Here is an 8,046-nt window from a genome sequence, read left to right as displayed (position 1 = left end):
AATTCTTAATCTGTGCTGGGCAAGTGCTTGTCGAAATGCATTAGTAAGCTCTCGATTGGAATGTATGTAGGGATCAATGAGGCAAGGGAGAATGAGATTATGTTTATGTGGGTAGCGTGTAAAATGCAACACATTTTGACATTGATGGCACTGTCGAGTAGAAAAAAGGTAATGACAACCTGATGCCTATTACTAGGATGCAGGTTGTGCCCAAAATTTGTTCTTTAGAATGTTGTGCAATAAATAGACCATATTCCATAGTTAAGTTTCGTCTCACTCTGTTGCTAATATTGTTGAACCATGTGACTGTTCAAAGTCTCATCAGGACACGGGAGTTCAATTGCTTTATTTTCTCCATGACCCATTATCCACGAGACCACGAAGTATCTTTCGCATATGAGTTATTACAATTTCATCTTTAGCCAACTTTGCCATATGGCACTTTATTTTGAGGCACGTATATGTCCAATAATCTCTATGTTTGCTTGATTGTGTGATGTGTCTGCTGCCATATTGATTGCAGGTGGGAAGCATAGGCATCTGAACCTTCGGGTTGCTTCTCAGCTAATAAAACAACAAGCTATTCTTCAATTCAGGAAATTAGAGACCGGAGTATTAAAAGTTGCGCCTATGATCCCAATTCGACTTGACTTACACCAACCATATTTCAGACTTCTCTTTCCTAAGAAACTGTAAACGGTATGGTGAAGTGCACATGAATTCTGATCATGCACCTGTAACATATAATCTTCTAGAGCACTTGTAAATAAAATAGTTGCCGCGTGTTAATCGTTGCAGGTTCAAAATTTCACACTATTGACAACTTTGTATGGTTAAGGAATTATTTTCCAATTGTTTGCACTTTTTAAGGAGAATGACTTTGATTACTTATGATAGATGCTCTGCTGGTAAGTTTCTCTGGACCAAGAAAATAAATTCTTCTAGCAACAACAATTCCACGTAAGTTGTCAAATACTATTTTATTCTATTAATATTGCAGGTTATGATGCTACTACTTTTTAAGTTTCAGTATAGGTCAAATAGTACTTTTTAAGTTTGAGCATAGGTTAATCTTTTCAGGCTTTCGTGTCTTTGTTTTTTTTAGGATTCTACTACTTTTTAAGTTTGAGTATATGTTAAATATGAACTAATGTGGACGTTTATATTATTTATTAATCTGATCTTTTTCCATGGCAGGCATCCATAATGCCAAGAAGAAAAAGTTTGGGGCCGTAGCAGGAAGATACTTACATGGATGTTCTTGCTGCATTAATAGCCGGTTAGTTGTGAAGTTTGGCCTCTCAAGTAGTCTAATCCTCGATAGCAACCATAGATTTTCTTTTGTTACCTAAGAGCAAGTACAATAAGTCCTAGTCAGCTGGCTATAAGAATTAAAATAATATATTATTGTCTAGTTGGAGGAGAGAGAGGAGGAGAGAGAAGAGGAGTGGGCTCTTATGCAAGAGCCAGCTCTAGCACGTGCTCCTAGGCACTATGTGAGAGTGAATGGTGGGCCATGCACTAATAAAGTAGTACAATTTTATAGCTCACTATTAAACATATTGGCTCTAAGATGACTATAGATGACATGGCACTTGGCTTATAGCCAACAGTTGGCTCTACTATTAAACTTGCTCTAAGGCTGGTCAATATTTGTATGGCGTTTGAAGTGGGGCTGGCGTTTTGGCTCCCGAGTCCAAATGCTCCTACCTCTCTAGACCAATCGTGTTGCTTGGAGAACTGCGTGTGTCAGAGATACCATTCTTTGGAAGATGCCAGGAAAATGCATGTAAAGGGAGGGGTTGTATTGGTACGCAGGTACAGATCGCCCAGATGTACGCGGGAGGTAACGGCTCTGAAACATGTACCGGGAGTACAGGATAGTAGACAAATCATGTACCGTGGCCGAGCTAGATTAGTGGACCGGCCGAAGGGAGCTGCTCCATCGAGGTCCCGTGCCGCCAGCTCCCTAGGCGACGTCCTGCTTACCGTGGAGATCTGCGCGCGCCTAGCCGGCCGAGTCGAGTGTGTTGATACAGCCTCTGCGGCTCTGCCAAGCGCGACGCGCCGCCAGCCGAGGCGTCCCGTGCGTGCATGCCTAGGCGTGTCCTTGGACGGCAGCGGTCAGAGGCCATACGCCCGTGCCGCTGCGGGAGCACCGCGCTGGTTGTTTCGCGGATTGACATTGGCTGTCGATTTTGGCTTAACTTGCGAACTTGATTTCGTTAGAGACTGCGACCTAGGTAGAGTTTGATGATTCGATATTTTCGCTGGTCGATTTTAGCTTCCCTTTCGAATCTAGACTACAGTATATGTGGGCTCCTCTGTATAAGCTCCGGCGCACCCGTTTTTGGGACCATAGGGGGGGTGCCGGCAGTGAAACTAAAATGGGGACCGGAAGGCTGCCAAAAAAATTAAAATTTTAAAATATAACAAAATTCGCTGAAAAAATAAATTCAATGATAGTTCAGCCGACGCGACTCGATGTGGAAGGCGAGTGATACGTCTCCAACGTATCGATAATTTCTTATGTTCCATGCTACATTATTGATGATATCTACATGTTTTATACACATTATATGTCGTATTTACGCATTTTCTGGAACTAACCTATTAACAAGATGTCGAAGTGCCAGTTCCTGTTTTCTGCTGTTTTTGGTTTCAGAAATCCTAGTAACGAAATATTCTCGGAATTGGACGAAATCAACGCCCAGGTTCCTATTTTGCCCGGAAGCATCCAGAACACCCGAGAGCCGCCAGAGGGGGGCCCTGTGGGCCCCAGATGACATGGTGGCGCGGCCAGGGCTGGGCCCGCGCCACCCTATGGTGTGGGCGCCCCTTCGACCCCCCTGCGCCGCCTCTTCGCCTATATAAAGCCCCTGCATCGAAAACCCTTACAGAGGAAGCCACGATACGAGAAAAGTTCCAGAGCCGCCGCCATCGCGAAGCCAAGATCTGGGGGCGGAGTCTCGTTCCGGCACCCTGCCGGACGGGGAAGTGCCCCCGGAAGGCTTCTCCATCGACACCGCTGCCATCTCCACCGCCATCTTCATCACCGCTGCTGCTCCCATGAGGAGGGAGTAGTTCTCAATCGAGGCTCGGGGCTGTACCGGTAGCTATGTGGTTAATCTCTCTACTATGTACTTCAATACAATGATCTCATGAGCTGCTTTACATGATTGAGATTCATATGAGTTTTGTATCACTACTATCTATGTGCTACTCTAGCAAAGTTATTAAAGTAGTTCTATTCCTCCTGCACGTGTGTAAAGGTGACGAGTGTGTGCACCGTGTTAGTACTTGGTTTATGCTATGATCATGATCTCTTGTAGATTGCGAAGTTAACTATTGCTATGATAATATTGATGTGATCTATTCCTCCTACATATGCATGAAGGTGACGAGTGTGCATGCTATGCTAGTACTTGGTTTAGTCTTTTGATCTATCTTACACTAAAGGTTACTAAAATATGAGCATTATTGTGGAGCTTGTTAACTCCGGCATCGAGGGTTCGTGTAATCCTACGCAATGTGTTCATCATCCAACAAAAGTGTAGAGTATGCATTTATCTATTCTGTTATGTGATCAATGTTGAGAGTGTCCACTAGTGAAAGTCTATTCCCTAGGCCTTGTTCTTAAATACTGCTATCGCTGCTTGTTACTTGTTTCTATGCGTTACTACTGCTGCGTTACTACTGCATGTTTACTTCCTACAATATTACTATCGTCAACTACGCGCCAAGCACTTTTCTGGCACCGTACTACTGTTCATATTCATTCATACCACTTGTATTTCACTATCTCTTCGCCGAACTAGTGCACCTATTAGGTGTGTTGGGGACACAAGAGACTTCTTGCTTTGTGGTTGCAGGGTTGCATGAGAGGGATATCTTTGACCTCTTCCTCCCTGAGTTCGATAAACCTTGGGTAATCCACTTAAGGGAAACTTGCTGCTGTTCTACAAACCTCTGCTCTTGGAGGCCCAACACTGTCTACAAGAATAGAAGCACCCGTAGACATCAGCGAGCAGCCTTTGACCGCTGCTGAAAACGAGCAGGCGCACATTAACGACGACGCGACTCGACGGGCGTGGAAGGCGACGAGGAAGACGGCTCGGAGGACGCTGAAGGGGCGGGTCCACGGCCATGCATACGTTTCCCGCGGCTTCTTCCCGCGTCTTTCCCACCAACACGCAATGCGCCAGCGTCCCTGCCAGCCTTTCTTTCTACTGGGTTCAGCCTAACGGCACCGGATGCAAAGTTGAGCCGCACCAGCTGAAAATCAATTTTAAAGGCCGTGACAAGGGTGAATTTTAGGCTGGCATTTGGAGAGAGCGAGTGGAGATGCTCTCATAAAGAACGAGAGCTAGCAGTGATGAGAATGAGGCGGCGTAGAGAAGGAGAAACACTCGGTGATGCAGGAGCGCGGATGACGTGGGCGTCTTCCATGTGTGCATCCAGCCTCCACGAGGCCCACCCAGGCGGAAGAAAATCTTATACGACCCGGGTCGTACATGCCAGATTCGTGGACCACCTCCCGCGTGCGACAGCTGGCAATCCGAATCTCAAAGCATCGAGCCTCTGAATCCCTTTCTCTCTCCCACGACTATCCTGCCTGTTGTGTCGGCGTGACCACCGGGGAAGGATCCGTCCAGATTGCTCTCCCCAGCAATGGCGCTAGGAAGTTCACCCTCAGCAAAGCAGCCAACAGGGGTGCCCCATCCCGTACGGTCTTTCTCCCCCGTCATCTATAGCGAGCAGATAGTGCGGTCCACTTGTGGTGCCGCGACCGACGGTGTGGAGGAACATGGCCATGGCGGAAGGCTGGTGGTTCACGACGGAGCGCAGCGCAGTCAGGGAGAGGAGAAGCTTGCTGTGGACGCCGGTGGATCTGCAGCCAAGCATGGCCATGGACGCCCGGGGACCGCAGCGAGTGCTGGTGCATATGCCGATGAGCATGGCCGTGGAAGCTAGGGGAGAGAAGCATCCGCGAGAATGTAGTGACACATCGAGCATAAGAACTCCGACCGGCGTGGAGGAGAGGCAACGTCAAGGAGTGTCCCGGCAGCGCCTACAAGAGGCAACGTCGACGAGGTGTGAATGTTGGAGGACCATTTAGTAGCTGTGAATTGGGGGTAAACTGGTTAACTGTGTTGAGATTAATTTTGCCAGATGTCAATTAGAGGAGTTGGTCCAGCCACGCGAGGCGTACGACCTAGGTCGAATAAGATTTTCTTCCCACCCAGGCCTAGCAGTGATGGTACAAGAAAGTTCCATCCGTCATGTACTATTATGCTGACAGGAGCAGCGTGCATTGATTATTTGCGTAAATGGGCCTAGGTGTTGTTCAAGAGCAGAGATACACCGAAATACTCATCTGAATACGCTGACAAATGTGAGACAACGTTGAATGTGATTGGTTCATAAAACGGGAGCATCTGGACCCGAGAGCTGAACCGAGTTTTCCGTTTGAAGTTTACATCATTCCTACTAATAACTAAGTTTACTCAGAAGTGTTCCTCTCTTTCTTGTTGACTAACATAGGTGTATGTACTACTGTGAATGCAGGAGAGCAAGCGTCAAGCATAATATTTCACTTTTCGGAGCTGAAGAGAAGACGACCAGAGACATGAATCTGGCAACGTAGAAGTCTTGAGAAAATAACAAGAGAGGTGTTGTACAAGGTGACCAAGAAAGGAAGCAGAAAGTCGACTAGGGACAGGATTTTTCGCACTTAAATCAGAGGTACAAAGTCAAGTTTCCCTTGCTCCATTCTATAATTGCTTCACTATATATAATCTACTGCAATACTAGGGATATTAATTTGTGATGTGTAGAGATGAAACCACTAATTGCGTATGAATTGCTTTAGCTACTATTCAGTTCCCTTTTCTCCCTTTCTTTATCAACTTCAGTCATAAATACATGGTGAGGTATTTGTTGTGACTTATGCTCTGTTCAGTCAGAAATACATGCGGAGTTATTCTACATGATGTGCCCTGATTTCTTACTTTCCATGTATTTATTTCCTGGGGGCTTATCAACCTTTTGCCAATGAATTGGCAATATCTATGGCTGCACTTAATAGTTGTTATGTAGGCCAATTGCCTCATGGACCGATATGCTATTCGACAAGATGTGCCCTCATTTCTTATTTTCCATGTATTTAACACTTGATGTTTATCCAATTTATTGAATCACCTCTGATTTTTGTATCTCAGTTCAAATTTTTTCTTTCTTTTTTGCTAATTATGATGTAAGTTTCTGAGAGTGTTGGCTGTGATGCACCGATTTCAAATCAATAAAAGGAGGTAATCTATAATAACCTTGTGAGCAGAGGTAATTATCTATGTATTTAAGTTCTACTGTATTTTGAAGCCAGTCATGTATGTCTCTTGGAGTGCTGTTAGTAATGACTTAGTAACGATTTACGCTTAACCATTTTACAATATGGGATGGAACTTTGTGCAAGTTTTAGATGATTTACTTTTCTTTTGGTCCATTATGAGGTGTGAAGTGGTAAAGATCAACTATTCTCACTTCTATGCATGACTTCTGGAGAGGTTACTTTCTTGCTCTCTTAAGTTTGATAATCTTACAGTACTTGGTAGATGGGCACTATGCATTCAACTATCATCATTATGTTACTTAATAGTATTCCGCATTCAACCTTCGTACATTATAAGATTGCATTCTGCAGTGACATACTGACATGTTGTTTAGAAGATTGTCATTCTCCTGCTCCAAACAAATGCCTTGCGCAGTTTAAATAATTCAATCTATGCGCCTGGGTTAAGAATGTAGCCATGTTTCCGCAAAGGTTGATTATACAATTTAAATGCTTTATTCCTATGCAATATAGTTAAATAAATCTGTCTGGCGTTTAGGAGCATTTCTGCTCGAGAACAAGCGAACCAAGCGTATATTGGTGTCTATATTATAAGCTCTATTTTATGTTTGGAAGCTAGAAGCTCATATACTCATATTCTGGATTCAATAATTAGTTGAACTGGTTATTTAACTGCTGCAAGACACAGATATGTTCAGCTTTCAATTTTGAAAAAAAAATCCTATCTTGTTTGACCCTACTGGGTTGGTAATCCTGCCAAGTTCCTAAGAAAGCTTACGGAGGAGGAGATTGCCTTCATCTCCCAATCAGCAACCAACTACTTCAACTTAGCTCAAGTTCATGCAGCCGAGAATGAAGAGCTTCAATGAGATTGAGCTTGAGAAGAAGCTGAGGAAGAAGTTTGCTCACAAAGACGAGGAGTACGACTCGATGCTTGGAGTGGTCCGTGAGATACCTCCGCAGCTCATCCTTACTGACAATCCTCCCAGATAAATCTAAGGCGGCTGCAGTTGCTCATTGAACGTTTTTCTCTTGTCAGGCCCCTGTTGGGATGCCTTGTGCTGTTACATGGTGACTTGGAATATTTGACGTATGTCTGGTGTTGTTCTCTGTTTTTGCCCCAATAAGATTTGGGTCGAGCGTTGTTGTAGGATCGACCATATACAATACATCTCTTTTCCATTGAAATGAAAAGAATCCAGGTTTCACTTTTGCACATTCGGAATGTAGTGCACTGTGCACATTATTGAAGCAGTGATGTTTTGCACCGAAAGGTGCCTGTAGTGGCGTGTTTGCCTTTGGAAGTCTGATCCCTCTGCCCCCATGCAAAGGAACCGCATGTGTTTGACATCATCTGCTCAATGTCCTATGATCATCATCTGGGGTTGAATGCTGGTAGAAGATCTTCTCTATCAGAGAAGTACACATTTCTTTTTCTGTATATTTTGGTTTAAATTTCTTTCTAAATTTAATTATTTTTATTTTCTGGAAATTTGTTCAGTAAGTTAGACAAAAGGAGTAGCCACTGAGAAGCATTATATCTTCTCTAGAACAACATAGTTTGTCCTGTTTGCAGATAATTTTATGGATTGATCTCTCCATAGATAATGCAATAGGACGTGTAGTAGAGGTAGTAGGAAGGGAAGACATACCATACCTTACTTTGTTGTAGATAATAGTGCAATAGCTTGTACTGT

At 44.1% G+C, this 8,046-nt stretch overlaps 1 long non-coding RNA gene across 2 annotated transcripts; it reads left to right on the top strand.

Annotated features, from left to right (window-relative positions):
- The first annotated feature begins 524 nt into the window (after positions 1-524).
- LOC124702376 lies at positions 525-6,215 on the top strand. 2 transcript variants are annotated; one of them, XR_007002443.1, is made up of 4 exons: positions 525-699; positions 799-960; positions 1,198-1,279; positions 5,569-6,215. It is a non-coding gene; the product is annotated as an uncharacterized LOC124702376 (long non-coding RNA). The 2 variants fall into 2 exon arrangements; XR_007002442.1 differs by lacking the exon at positions 525-699 and having other exon boundaries at positions 741-960.
- Positions 6,216-8,046: the final 1,831 nt, after the last annotated feature.

This window comes from Lolium rigidum, chromosome 3 (assembly GCF_022539505.1).
Source record: "Lolium rigidum isolate FL_2022 chromosome 3, APGP_CSIRO_Lrig_0.1, whole genome shotgun sequence".
Lineage (NCBI taxonomy): Eukaryota > Viridiplantae > Streptophyta > Magnoliopsida > Poales > Poaceae > Lolium > Lolium rigidum.
This window is presented reverse-complemented; position numbering and strand designations above follow the sequence as displayed.